This window comes from Puma concolor, chromosome F2, assembly GCF_028749965.1.
Source record: "Puma concolor isolate L17-30 chromosome F2, mPumCon1.1.hap2, whole genome shotgun sequence".
NCBI lineage: Eukaryota > Metazoa > Chordata > Mammalia > Carnivora > Felidae > Puma > Puma concolor.
In genome coordinates this window covers 18,265,988-18,279,775 of record NC_141684.1, presented here as the reverse complement: position 1 = coordinate 18,279,775, position 13,788 = coordinate 18,265,988, and the positions used below count along the sequence as shown (strand labels likewise).

The 13,788-nt window shown below is 37.8% G+C and overlaps 1 long non-coding RNA gene across 1 annotated transcript in view; it reads right to left on the bottom strand.

Moving 5' to 3' along the window:
* The window catches only part of LOC147571865 (uncharacterized), a 107,639-nt gene extending 95,444 nt beyond the window's left edge, over positions 1-12,195 (bottom strand). The window contains exons 1-2 of the long non-coding RNA XR_015246853.1: positions 12,127-12,195; positions 999-1,076 (exon numbers count right to left, since the gene is read on the bottom strand). This is a non-coding gene — a long non-coding RNA (uncharacterized LOC147571865). The remainder of the gene's footprint in view (positions 1-998; positions 1,077-12,126) is intronic.
* Positions 12,196-13,788: the final 1,593 nt, after the last annotated feature.

Sequence of the window (13,788 nt, the reverse complement as noted above, 5' to 3'; positions counted from 1 at the left end):
ATTTAATAGATGGACTACTATATGTAGGGTTCACAAACTCCAATAGGATAGAAGTTCACACAGGAAGTTGATAAGTCTGCCCACATCCTTTTACTTAGAGATCATTTTTTAAGAGACCATTTCATGTGTTGTTCTCTAAATTCCATAAATATTTTGACATAAACCTCCTTGTCAGTGCCTCGGTATTGGCAAAGGATTTCTCAATTTCCACCGCTTTCTCCTATTTTCTACTCTCTCTTATTGTTCTTTGGCATTCCTTATAAAAGCACACAGAGGAAAATGAAAAATATATGGTATTCATATTTTATTTTATTTTGTTTTTAAATATTCTATTTATTTTTGAGAGACAGTGCAAGTTGGGGAAGGGCAGAGAGAGGGAGACAGGGGGTCCAAAGCGGCTCTGCGCGGACAGCAGCAAGCATCAGAGCCTGATGCGGGGTTCGAACTAACGAACCTTGAGATCATGACCTGAACCAAAGTTGGATGTTCAACTGACTGAGCCACCCAGGCGCCCCTATGGGATTCATATTTTAAAGTTCCAAGACTTTTCTGGAACAAGCAGGCCAGACCTTATGCATTTACATGAGTGTTGTTTCCCAAATTAGTCCTTCTAGAAAGCATTTTACATATTTTCACAGTATTGTTCTGATAAAGATATTTTTGTGACTTCTAATGGCACTGATTTCAGTCAGATTTCAAGCAACTCCAAAATACCAGTGATTTCATTAGTATGCCTTATTTTCTTTTCAAAACACTGCATTACTTTGTTAATAACACATATTCATTCACGACACGAAAGTGTGGATAACTTTTGCCTGTTTTCAAAATAATATTCACCTACAAAGAGAATTATTTTTCAAAGTTTTTAAAGGAAGTTCCTAAAAGATGTTGAGCAATCACAGTATTATTAGAATAAACCTTCAGTCTCCCAAAGGAACTATTCTGAATATGATCTCTTGCTTATGGTTCATGTGTCACCATACAAAATTGAGACTCACCTCCAAGTAACTTCAAGGTACAAGATACTCTGCAGATAATCTTCTTATTTGCAACTCGATACTGTCTTCTGACAAAACCTATGAAAAGTATATGACACAGAGAATGGAACCATAATATTTCATATACTGTTACCACATAATTTCTACACTGCTCATAACAGCAGAACTTGCTAGACTGTGAGGTCTTACATCAAGACTGAGTTCACCTCAATCTACCTGCAAATCCTCTCCTGCCTGGCTCTGTGAAGATGGCCTATATGTACCTCTACCCACTCTATTTCCACCCAGGCAAGAGCTTATTTTTGTATATTTCTTGTTCAGTTCAGTTCAAAATCCATTGCCTGAGCGCTCACTCTGCCAACTGGGACTCCAAACATGAATGTGATACTGTCCTTGAGCTCATGGAGCTTAAAGTTAGTTAAGGAGCCAGACACTTAAAGGGTTCATTTTAATTTCTCATAGTATTATGGTAGAGGGAGGCAGTAGTTTTTGTGAGAGGAGGTTATTTACTCACCAAATACTGATTATACATGCACTATGGGGCAAGTACTGATAACATGAGATGTCTGGATGGAGTTTAGCTCCTAGTTAAGGCTTACAGAGAAGTGGGACATGTTGCAGATCTTAGTCACCAAGGAGAAAAGAACTCATATGATTCCCCAGAGTTTTCTCAGTTTGGATTGATGTACATTTTACAAAAAGCCTTGTGTCTCTGAAAATTGCTGTTTCTCCTGGTCCAAAGTTCTTGTGAACAGTTTAAACTGCCAAGTAATTCCATATTGTATTCATTGGATACTGACCTCTTTTGCTCTGCCTGTTCTTTTTCCCCTCATCCTGCTGCACATGGTTCTATTTTGCTCATTTACATACCTGAATCCTACGCTCATCTAGTGCACAAAGATTCTTACAAGTGAGCTTTGACTTTTGTGGACCTTTGACCTTTATAGACTACATGCGTCAGCATACAAATGGCATTCTGTGTATGGGGAAGGAATATTAAAATTGTTTTCTGGCTGTTTGGCTATGAGTGTATCCCTCACAACCCAGAGATACAAATGGTCCTGTCTACATATGATTTTGCTTTCAAGAAGCACAGTTTACATGGGGTGCCTGGGTGGCTCAGTTGGTTGAGCATCTGATTCTTGATTTCAGCTCAGCTCATGACCCCAGGGTCGTAGGATTGAGCCCCATGTCGGGCTCTACTCTGAGCATGGAACCTGCTTAAGATTCTCTCTCTCTTCTCCCTCCGCCCCTCTACCCTGCTTACGCGCACTTTCTCTCTCTCTCTCTCTCTCTCTCAAATAAAAAAAAGCACAATTTATAAGCTAAAACCAAAAAAGGGCAAAAGAAATTCCAAGCACTACTTGTGTTCCTTGTGAGAAATTAAAACATATCTAATCCACAACCTCAGCAATGTTTCTCACATCTTATTTTGTTTTCCATCCACGCTGTCACCCACAACACTTAAGAGACTCTCATTTATGACCCTCCTCACAACAACTACAGTCAATATTTCTTTTCTAGTAAAAGCAACTTTTATTCTATCTCCAACTCTGGCTGCTCTCCCCTTCCCCCTACATATCCTACAGATTGACATAACCTTCCATCCACTGTCTTGCTCATTTTTCAGCCTTGTTGGCTTTTACTCTGACTGCACGCATCATAAAAGAGTAACAGCCTGACTAACCAAGATTGAATCTTCTGGGTTAACGAGAGGGTTTGTGGGTTAGCAATAAGAGAGCTCTCTTTTGAGGGCTAGAGTAGTCAAAAAGTTTGCAAATACTCCCATATTATTAATGTTCTTTCTTTATATGTGCATATTTATAGCTCTTACACACAATGAGATGAAACATTTTCTTAATCCAAAGTAAACCGAATCTAAGTTCTTCAAGCAAGCCATTGATTTCATGGTGCTTTTATATTAATAAACTCAGTGTAACTAGGTCTTATACTTTATTTACAGCTCCCATTGCCATAAATTGATGTCCAAAGGCTTCGAATCTTGTTTTTACTAAAATTAAAATCTGATGCTCTAGGAATGGGAGTTGTTAGATGTGGCTTTGCCCCCAACAATGCTTTCCAAATAATCTGTTGCAAATGTTGAAACAGCGTACCAGGGAGTAGTGTTCTGTAAGAATTTGGGCAATACAGACCTGTGTCTTGAATAACAAATCAGGACAATGACATGGACCGCTGGCTCCTATAGTCTTTAAGCTTCCTGATCTTCAGAAAAGGCTCTGGCTGTGTTTCAAGTTGGAAAGAGCCAGAAGGAAGAAAAACAAGTCCTCTTGTTGACTTGAACTTTGGTTTGTTTTCTAGGAAATGTGTTGTGTTATTTCACATTTTGCTTCATTTTCTCCCCTAATTCCCAAAACAACTATACTATAGTTTAAACCATAATTTGATGATGCTCTTGTGCTTTTTTCCTTTTTATTTGTATTAACTTTGTGACCCTTAATATGGCTTCTAAGGTACAGAGAAAGAACTTCATCTCATGCTTGTCAAGTAGAGTTCCTAGATATACAGTGACTCCTCAGAAAATATACAAAGATGGAAAATTCTGAGGGAAGTAAACTAGAATGAATTGAGGGCTTCCTATGTTCCAGGTATTGTGGTTGTTCTTTTGATGCATTATTCTTCACTGGAACCTCACAACAATGCACTGAAATCATTTTATTCTTATTTTTTTAATGAAGCTCTTGATATTCAGAGACTATTTTTATTTGTCTGATATTATACCCCTAGTAAGTAGCACATTTGGGACTTTTGCATTTTTCCTGCTTTACTTTTAATTTCATAAAATACTTTGCCTATCTTCATGTATTTATTCATGAAAAATATATTTATTTTAAGATGTTGGAGCAAATAAAATAAAATAAAATAAAATAAAATAAAATAAAATGTTGGAGTCAGTTGAGTACAGATAGGAACAAATTTTTACAATTACTGCCCTCAGACCTGTTGTGTGAGTTTTCTGCTCCCTGCCTCTGATAGTCACCTGCCTCAGGTAGTCACAGCTAGTCAATCTCATCTTCAGTTTCCAATGAAACTCTGAGTTTCAAAATTTCTCCATCTCCCAGGTCAGACTGACCTTCAACTTCCACCATTGAACAGTGGGAAAAGGGAATATGGTCTGTGCTTCATCTCCCACCCATCCACTTGCTTGCTCTTCCTGTCCTCCTTCAACCCCAGGGATGCTTCTGGATTCTCCAGGTTTAGGAAAATAAAAATGGATGGAAGGATTGTACTGGTTTTGTTCTCCCTTAACGATTCAATGCCTTCTGTGTGCCAGATGCCAAAGATTCAGATGGCGGTGAAGACTGCAAAACGGGATAGTTCGTTAGATTGTTTTATTATAAAGAAAGACCTAGTTACTATGACCTTTTATTTAGAAAAGCCTGGAGAATAAATGTGAAATGACCCAGTTGAGAAATGGATTACAGTAGTAAGAAGGGAAAGTAATAAAGGAGGATTTCAATGGAGAAGACATTCAGAGAATTAGAATTGGTGAAAACACTCAAGTGAACTAAAAAAAAAAAAAAAAAAAGATTTATGAAATCCATGTAAGCATACTGATACAAATAAAATGGAGAAGACATGTGAAGTCAATTCTGGGTTGACAAAAGAGATAAAGGAGATACAGACTGAAAGACCATCTGTCTTTCATTTCCCAAGTACATGTTCATTGAAATTCTCATTCACAACATATGACGATTTGATGCAGGATTCTGTAATTGCTCAGACTCTATAAAGAGTTTTGGAATCAAGAAATAATAGGCAAACTCACAATGGGGCTTGTGTGTTGAAGGGTAAGGAAGGAATATGAAGAAAAATAATGAATATGTGCTTTCCTTTAGAAAAAATATATAGTAAGGTTTACAAACCTATGGAAATTTAGTTTCTGAAGAGAGCTTCCCAATTTCCCATCACACTGAAGTTTAGGTAACTTGTCCTTTGAGAGCATCAGCATGTCAATTGCTTATTGTGTTGTGGCTTATTGTGTGGTCTACTTGCTTCTTGGAATCAGACCTGAAAACTTTTATCTCTGATCATATTTATCCAAAAATTATTCTTGAGTGGCTTCAGGTTTCACTGTAAGTGTTCACATAAGGAATGTAAGTGGTATTTTTCTAGTGATTGTAAAGAACATCATGAAAAATTAAATTTCTAAAAAACTGTTTATAACAGAGTATCTGTTTAGGTACCAGAGCCTGTGGCAGCAGAAAGGCTCACAGACTACAGTGTGAATATACTGCACTAATCTTGTTTTTTAAATTATTCAGATTTAAATATATCATAATTTTTAGATATCAATCCTCAGCCTTTGTCCTTTAAGTTTCAATAATAATAACAATAACAATCAGAATCAGAATCCATTGACTTTTTTCTCCAGTAGTTCAAAGGACATTAGTTGCCTTAAACATGAAATGCTCATTTACAGACATTCTCTCTCTCTCTCTCTCTCTTTTTCTTTCTCTCTCACACCCACCCCCCCAACACACACACACACACACACACACACACACACACACACACACACTCACACACACTCGCATAACACACTACTGTTCACATCTCTGTAACTGCTATGTAGGGACTGTCTTATCCCACAATATAATAATCTTTAGGACACTTTCTAAATAAGAAAGTCTTCCCAAATGCGTATATTTGAAAACAAGTATACATTCTCAATACCTGGCCAGGGACAGAATTAAGTCACAATATGAGGCAGTAGGGGGTGTGTTGGTCCTGTTAAGGGAGGAAGGGGACTATATGCCAAAAGAGTTGCAGAATGTAGCCAGTATGCACCAGCAGGAGTTGGGAGAGGACAACAGGAGTAGATTCTGAGGATGTTTAATCAGGGGCTGGAATGTAAGATCGAATAAGAGAGATTTTGTCAATTTGAGAACACTCTCCTGATACGCAGAATTTAACATCTTGGCAAAAATATCAGGAGATGACTCCTGATGACTCCTAGAAGAATGGAGAGAACTATATTCAGAATTGCTGTCGCAGATGATGGAAGATCATATCGATATTCTCAAAGATGTGGACATGCCAAAGTGGACATTCCATGTAAGGCTGGAGAACTCACCAGAGGACTATGTCCCATGGGAAGACAAAGAGGACACACCATTTACCAAAATAATAAAAAATAAGAAACTGCTGAGTGGGGCATTGAATTTAGAAGTTCAATGGTAGCCCTGGATTGATAATAGGTGATGCTGTTTTAGAACTGGGTTCTGTAATGCAGGGCAGTTGATAGACCCCAAAACGACAGAGGCCAGATGGTTTTGCTTATCTGTCAGAAGCCACGTAGACAGTATCATATGGATAGCAGGGATGTCTGACCATGAAGAGCTATAAAAATAATTTATCGAATTTGGCATCTCCACCATAGATTGGTGGTCAACAAGATTACTACTTAATAGGTACAGTCATAAGAAAACAGAGAGGGATGATCAGAATAAGGGCAATGGCCCTAATAAAAACCCAGGCCTTTTGCCCAGTTTTTGGAACTGAGCCTGTTTTTGGACTCAAAACCAAAATTTGATCGAAAGAGAAATTGGATCTATTACTACAGCAGGATTTGGCAAACTCAAGTCTTGATGTAATCCTCATTCCATTCTTTGGGAGTAGCTCTGATGTTCAGTGTTCTCCCTGGCCCTTGGTTATGCCCTCTGGGAGATTCTTACCAGCCCATTATCCCCCATGATGACATCTGAAGAAGGTGTGGGGATCACGTCCTAATTGAGGGGTATACCACTTCCAAAGTTCATTTCTAATCGGAACAAGTGTGGAGTCTGAAAGTTGATTTAAGGCTTTAAAACATTTTTATCTTTATCCTAAGCTCTTTTTCGGTGGCAGTACAATTTGAAGGTTTATAATAAGTTTCCATTTGTTTACAGACAAATTCATGTGCTAATAACCACACTCATGTTATTGTTATTTTAGATTTGTTATTTTATTTGTTCTCGAATCTGCTGTCTTTTCTTCCTTCTCCTTATGATTCTTTTTCAAATTTAATGATGGCTATTTTGAAGTTCCTTGGAATAACATACTTTGGTAGAAAAACCACATGTCTAAGCTTTTCTTTATTTCCAGTTTGAATGTTAATGAGAACTTTTGTTCTAAATCCTTTATAGACCTGTATCTGGTCACTTGGTGAGGTAGATAGAAAAATGTTCCCTCCTCCCCAAAGATGCCTATGTTCCAAAACCTACCAATATGTTATGTGACATAGCAAAAGGGACTTTGAAAGTGTGATTACATTAAGGACTTGAGATGGAGAGATTGTCCTGGATTATCCAGATGAGCCCAATGAAATCAAGGGGTCCTTATAGGAGGAGGCATCAGAATCAGGGTCAGAGAAGATTTGCCATCAGAAGCAGAAGTCAGAGTGATATGAGGACAGGAGTCAAGGGATATGGGCAGCACCTAAATGCTAGAAAATTCGGGGTCTTTTACCAAATTCTTACTTCTTAAACACTTCAGTCTGGAAATGACATATGACATTTCCATTTCCATTCAATAGGTGACACTAGTCCCATGCCATCCAGAGATCTAAAAACAGACTGAGAATTGTAGAACTGTGGCCAGAAAGAAGAGTGAATAGATTTTACTGAACATATCGAAGAAGTTCCCGTCACAGTCAGGCAAGGTCTTCTTGTGGAAGTGGTTTTCACCCTGCAATCTGAGTAGGAAACAACCAGATAAATAGGAAAGGGGCTGTTTGATTTTGAACCACTTAATAAATGTAAATTAAATGAATGCATGGATGGAAGAGAAGACACTGGGCAGAAATGAGTGTAGCAGTTTGAGACACAGAAGATCCTCGTGGGTGAAATTAAGTGAATAAGGTAAAAAGTATTTGATGGTGAGGATTGAAAAAAGGCAGGGGCCAAATCATACCTGATTTTGTAGATGCTGTTAATTTTAAGTTAGTTATATGTGTGATGAGATTCATTGAAGGATATTAAGAGTGGGGGCGGTACCAATGGTTTGCATGATTGGAAGCTGCTTACAGTACAGTGTGAAACAATGAATGGACAGAGGTATAGTGAATACAAGACACATTTGAGATCGTCATAGTAGTTTTGGTAGGAGAAGAGACAATGACATTTTGATTTAAAGAAACCGAAGCGAATTTGTGATACATTTTGGAATTGGTTTCTCTCCTTGGAGTCATTCTCTCTTCCAGTTTGAAATCATATACACACACATGCACACACACACAGACACAGACACACCACAGAACTTTCTTTCTTTTCATCACTATCACTGATAAAATATTACTTAATATTTTTATTCCAAAGGAACACCTGCTGGTGGAAACATAAACGTGGAAAATGTACATTAAATTTAAACTCAGAAGGGTAGAGGGACTGCAAGGAGACTGGGCACCTTTGAGCTGACTGAATTACAATGTGTTGAGAAGAATTCCACGCCAAATCTGAGTCACAAAGACTGCCAATGACTGACCCTCTCTGTCGACTATGGGCACAGAGAAAAAAGAAAGGAGAGGTGACCTATGTGCCACATATTCATGTTAATATACTAGGTATGAGGCAAAAGTCCTATTTCCACTCTGCCTCCATTTTTAGATTGGGGAAGGCGGAAAAGGCACAAAAAGAGAAAGAACATGCCAAGAGGGGCCACTCAGGCCCTTGCAGCAGATGTTCTACAACAGGGAATTATAAAGGAAACATTAGCATAAGAGGGATACAATATATGTCTCGTGATTGCAAAACCATACTGAATTCCCTGTTCGTTTAAGTCATGTTTCACATCTGGTCCATATGTGTAATTGGAAATCTCAGAATTGCGTTTTCATGAAGGAAGATAAAGATGCCAAATGCTTTACAGAGAGGATTTATTTGTTTGTGAGTAATACACATGGAAATGTGACAAAGGGAAAGCTATGCCTGGAGCTGGGATTTAGCACTACTAAGTGAGAGAAACACTTCCTTTGTAAGGAGGTATATGAGCAATTGAAAACTTTGACTCAATTTAGCATAAATTAATAAATGAAGACTGAAACAAAGCATAGATGACATAAAGTCAATCTAGACTCTTCTAGGAACCTTTATTAAGACCACACACACACACACACACACACACACACACACACAAAACATGAGAGACAGTAAAGATTGAAAATCTAAATTACTAAAAGCACATTGCTCAAATTCAGGAGACAAATGCCTCCTTAACTCAACGCAGAACTTAATTGAATCTACATGATGCCCAAGCATCCAGATAGCCGGATAATTAGAGGTAAGGCTAGAGTAACTTGCTGAATGGTGGAATTTGTGACTTGTCATTTGGATGTTCTGACCCAATAATGAACAAACATTTTATTGCAGATGATAGTAATTTGGCTTCAACATGTTATGTAAAAAACATCAAAAAGATTACTTTGTATACAACAAATATATCCTTTTGCAGCCTAGCTTTCATCCTTACAATTGTCAACAGTTCGGACATTTTCCACTATGAACATTTTGTTATCTTCATTGTTTCCTTGCCTTGAACAGGCAGGTGAAGCAAAACCATACTCTTATTCACTGGCCATAGGGTGTTCCTTGTGAGGGTCCCAGAAGAGGCAGGGGCTCTTATAATGTGCTTCCCCCAACCAAATATCTATGGCTCTGGCCAAACTGTTTGTTTTCACAGAGCCTCAGTTTTCTTCTCTTACGCATTAAACACATTAGAATTAAGAACTACAACAGGAATATTTTGACTGCAAATAAGAGAAACTGAAGTAATAGAAAACTAAGCAAATACGCGTTTATTTTTCTTACATAATAAGTAGTCTGGAGATTAGCAGTCCAACACAGGGCTAGTGGTTCCATGACCCTCTCCTAGACTAAGATTTGTGCTCCACTACTCCTAGCTGTTTGCTTTCACGTCATGGTCATAATGGCAGCATTAGTTCCAAACGTCGTGTGTGCCCTCAAGGTGGCAACAGGAATGACAAATGGTGTTGCCTTCTGTGGAGGCTCCTTACATTAGGAATACATAACTTTAAAAAAGAAAACCTTATCAGGGACTTTGTCTCACTTGTATCTAACCAAAAACACGTCACATGATCGCCTCTAGCTGAAAAAGGGAATGTAAAAGCAAATACATATGTGGGTACATTTTCATTCCCAACCCAGAGTTTCCTACTAGCAAGGGGAAAACGGGGAGTGACCAGTTCAGAGGTATCTGTTTGTCTTGTAGGGACTCCTGAGGCCCCTTTCAGATTCAAAACTCTGTGATGGAGAAAGTTAGGATAGATAAGGTTCCATGGAATTGCCAAGCTGGTGTTGGAGATCTTTGTCCAGTTCCTATGACTGTTTGGAGGGTTGCCTGTAACTGAGAAGAACCCTTTGGATCTTCCCATTTATGATTACAAAATCTAACTTCCACCAAAAAAAAAAAAAAAAAAAAAATTACGTGATTAAAAGAATTTTTAAATCTTTTTCTGAATTAATAGAATGAATTCTATTAATGAATTCTGAATTAATAGAATAGAATTCAGATTTCTGAATTAATAGAATGAAAGAAGCTCACATTGATACAGGGAATGTTAGGGCATTCATCCATTCACTCAACCAATATTTATAGAACATTTACTATATGCTATATGACAGGCACTATTCTAGTCTGAGGAGGTAATAGCAATGAACAACGTGGAACAAATTCTTGCCTTCATGAAGTTCTTATTTTAGTGAAGATACAGAAGTGAAAAGTAATGTATGTTTCATTCAGACAGAGCAATGGGAGAGGAAGTCATTAGGTGGGGTGGGGTGGGTGCAATTTAAGATAGGGCATTCAGCAAAGGCATTTCCTTTGAACTATGGACCAATGTTACTTTCCTCTGTTTAATCCCATTTTCTTGACTCCTTCTTCAACAAAATCCTTTGTATGAGGTATCCCCCTTCAGATAATGGAGTAACTCATCATTTCCTCCATAATTCTTAGTGAATTAGGGGCAAAAAAATTGTGTGAAATTTGATACATATTGACTTTGAGGGACACTCTTAAGGAAAAAAAATACAATTGCAATTAGAAAATTAGATATAAATGCAAATACTTATTTATACTAGGAAAAAATAGAGCAACTTAAAAATTTTAAAAAGCTGACCAATTCCCAAAACATCTCAAAATCCAGAAAAGTAACAATATTTCTATTAACCAATTGATCAATTCCTTCTATAATCATTTCCTCTAAATTGTTATGGCTACATGGTTGTAGTTAATTTGACATAACTCAACAACTTTGAAAAAAAATTCTATAAAGAAAATGAGAGAGATAATTTAGCCTTGCCTTTGGCATAAGAGATTGATTTTTTTAAATGTATATTTAGAATGCATGTGTCATATAAGCTCTCACAAAATGTATTTTAGTTTCACTTTAAGTTATAAATTGTGCTGCACATATAAAAAATTTTATTATGAACACTAAAAGAGAAGAAGTAGAGTGGAGAGCTTTAACTTGATTAGTTAAGAATTAACTAAATCTTCTCCACACAAATTTATACACTGGATAATTTGAAGAATTTTCTACAGAATACACTTGATATCAATGCTTGATAATTTGAAGAATTTTCCACAGACTAGCTTCTGGATCAGGACATTTCCATTTCTCCTCCCATTCCTAACCCACTTCTGGTGCCTGGTGCCATGGGGCATATTAATATATGTCTATATTAACACATAACCATTATCCATATTAACATTATCTAACAGATAAACATTAGTGGTCCAACTTCTGGCCCTGCACATCTGTGTCATAATGAGCCAATCCCATACGGGACAGCCAGCAAGAAATATATCTGTAAGTGATGTTTCAAAAATCACATAATTCTATTCCACCAAACCCAACTCAGTTTCCCATTAGTGATATCTCACAAATGCTGACTCCCACTCCAATGTCCCTTGATATAAGGGGAATAGAGGTAGAGGGGAAAAGCAGTAGAGGTCTACTGATCTTATGATTTTTTCACTGAGCAGAGCCTTTCTATTGTGCTTATTTCAGACAGCAGAAAGTGATATCTCCATCTCTTTGCAGAGAGAGAGCGCTCTGGAAAAACTCAATATATCTGATTTAAATCTTGTAGGGGCTCCACGTGATACATACCTGACTCACTGGCATTCCATGTCACCCTCTGGTGAAGAGATGAACATCCCATCCATATTCTCTTGCCCTGGTAATTGAATAGAAAACAACCAATATCAATAAAGCAAATTACTTTCCATTTTTTATAAATTAGAACATCTAAAGATGTTATAGATTAGAACAGCTAAAGATGTTAAAAAACAGAAATTTGAAATCAACTGGCTTAAAATTATAAAGAATTTTATTGGAACATATATCTGAAAAGTAAGGACACAAGGTGGCACAGTTTATTTGTACCAACTCCAGTTGTCCGTGACTCTCTTGGCTCTACCCTCTTTTGTATGTGGCTTCAATTTCAGCCAATATCCTTCAGGGTAGGACAATTACAGAAGCTTCAAGTCTTACATCCCCAGATTGTCTAATCTCAGAGAAGAGAGAGAGCTTCTGTTAGGTCTTGTACTTACATTGTCACTGTATCCAGAGAAATATTTTGAATTAATTTTTTTAACTTAAAAAAATTTTTATTTTTGAGAGAGAGAGAGAGAGAGGACAAGCAGGGGAGGGGCAAAGAGAGAGGGAGACACAGAATCCGAAGCAGGCTCCAGGCTGTGAGCTGTCAGCCCAGAGCCTGACGCGGGGCTCGAACTCACAAACCATGAGATCATGACCTGAGCCGAAGTTGGAAGCTTAACTGACTGAGCCACCCAGGTGCCCTTGAACTAATTTTCATAGGCCTGGGACAGGCTGATTCCCCCAACAGATACTTGAGGAAAGGGGGATTACGAACTCAATTCCTCAGCTGGGCCAGGCTGTTTATGTCTGAGCGTTTCCCATGTTAGCTTCACAGAAGTGACAACTGAAATAGAATCTGGAGCTGGAAACCAGCCCCTACGTTTTTCATAGAACATTCCCAGGTGACAAGTACTTTCACATACACATACAACTTCCTTGAGGCAAATTTTCTATATGCAATTAAAAAGCTGAAAATTTAGATACTCTAATCTCCCATAACTATGTGGATCTCTTCATGGAAGATTTAAAATGTTTTCCGGTTATATCAGTTTGAACAATGGACTAAAAGAGAGTATGAAATGGCTTAAAAGAGGAAAGCAGAAGCAGGACATTTATGGCCAAGCCTTGGTTGTATCTCTAGCTGTCTTATCTGCACAAGTCATACAGCTTACCTTCACCATCTTAAAACAAGAAGTAAGAAACTGCACTATGAAATCTGTAAGTTTCTAAAACTGGAGAAACACACATAACAATGTTGACTTCCTTTTTATGGGAATGTAGAGTGTGGTTGAGAAGGAAGGGAATCAGGAAATATAGGAAGGATGGTGTATAAATAAGATGTTTAAATCCTTATGTACAACTTCCATTCTCCTCCTGTTTGTGAGGCCCAGGCTGGTAGACCCCATCAGTATAGATCACCCAGCTCAGAGGTGGTTCTCAGAAAGCCTCACCCGGAGAGTTACTCTGCCTGTAGCTAAAAAATGAGAGCAAAATCGCATCCATATAGACCGCCAAGGATTAAAATACGGAGAAGTATACATCAAAATTACAAAGGTTTAGCAACTCCTCATTTCCTGCTCTCCCTAGTCTCTGGCAACACCATTCTGTTCTTTGTTTCTATGAATTTGACTGTCTTAGATACCTCATCTATGTGGACCACAGTATTTGTCT